Genomic DNA, 1,536 nt, shown 5'->3' on the forward strand with positions numbered 1-1,536 from the left:
ACTGGTCAGTTGGGTCACTGCTCTAGTCACTGGTGATGAGTGCTGTGAGCTCCCTTCCCCTGGTTTCTTGTGCTGGTGGTGGGAGAGGATGGTGGCTCGTTCTCCCACTGGTCCACCTGATCCTCTACCTTTTGATCTGCTCCTCTTTTATTCACTGAGGTTTCCCCTTCATGTTTCTTGAGTTTGCCAAGAGCTCTTGTGTGAGTGGAAAATCCCATCACCTGGCTTTTCCTGAGGCTCAAGCTGAGCCTTGTAGCTGTGGCCCCACAGATCTGGTGCCACTGGTGCTGGAACTGCTTCTGCCTGCCTATGTGGGCTCTAGATGTTCTGGATCTCTCCAACTTCTCTGTTGATGTTAGTTCTTTCTTATACACCTCACTTTTTGATACAGAAGTATATTTTGATTTTTTTTTTTTTTTTGCTTTTTCTCCCCGAGGCTGCTTTGGTGTGGTTTCTACTGTGCCATCTTAACTGGAGGTCCCCACTTAAAATTCTGCATCCAATTATAACATATGAAAACAATCTTTCCACAAGAGAAAAATGTGGAAACATTTTATAAATAAGAAGTCATTTTTTAAGGTGCCTGATCAGGTTCCATAGGCTACTCTTGGAAACAGGATCTTTTGCCAGATACAACCCCTTCATTTGATGGCCTTTTGCATGTACCTAACTGGACCAATTCATCTGTTCTAAGAGCTCACCAAAACATAGATCATGTCATAGATAGTAAAAAAATACTAGAAGTTGAAAAGCTAATTTGCACCATCCTTCTTTCGGACAGTATGCTAGAATGTCTGCATTCATGATGGTTGTCAGGTCATACAGTCCAGGTCCACTCATCACCGGTCTACTCATGTACCTCCAAATATGATATGCCAAAAGGGGCTCATTGAGCCCCAGTGTAAGCCGTTCTGGTGCACAAAGAAACATGACACTTAAGAAAGCATGGATGAGGTATTCTGGAAGTACAAGAGGGTTCAGGGTATTTCACTGGTCTATAGGATTCTTGTAATCAGTCTTCAGCTCATCCAATGCTATAATGTGCTAAATGGCAAAGAGCATGAGTGCGGAGGTGAGCAGCAGCACCAGCATGTAGCAGAAGGCCGCGAACATAAACACCACGGTCGTGGAGGAGCTGGCAGCCTTGCCCATGCTAGCAGAGAAAGGCAGCACAGGGGCTTCTGGATAAAACCATCCTCTTTCCCCTTTGGCCACAGCCATGACCACCGCCATTAGTTCCATGGTCAATAAACATGTTTTATACTAAAAAAATAATTAAAAACATAATTAATTCAAAATATTTAAAGAAAAAAAAAGAAGGCCTTCTGGTTAAGATTGGTAGCATAGGAGCCATGGCAAACCAGCCTAGAGAGGCATTTAAGCAAAACTATAGCAAAGTGCCCTCTTCTTCTGAACAGTGAAGGTGTGTAGGTTTTTATTAGCCACAGCAGAGAAGCTGGAGAGACAAAGATTCACCAGAAAGGAGGAAAATAGCCAGAATCCCACTGAGGTGCTTGCAGCCCCGATCTGCATGAT

General features: G+C 43.9%; 1 pseudogene; it reads right to left on the minus strand.

Annotated features, from left to right (window-relative positions):
* Positions 1-689: 689 nt before the first annotated feature.
* On the minus strand, positions 690-1,242 carry LOC101607070 (annotated as a pseudogene).
* Positions 1,243-1,536: the final 294 nt, after the last annotated feature.

The sequence above is a fragment of the Jaculus jaculus genome, chromosome 2, assembly GCF_020740685.1.
Source record: "Jaculus jaculus isolate mJacJac1 chromosome 2, mJacJac1.mat.Y.cur, whole genome shotgun sequence".
Taxonomy (NCBI): Eukaryota; Metazoa; Chordata; class Mammalia; order Rodentia; family Dipodidae; genus Jaculus; species Jaculus jaculus.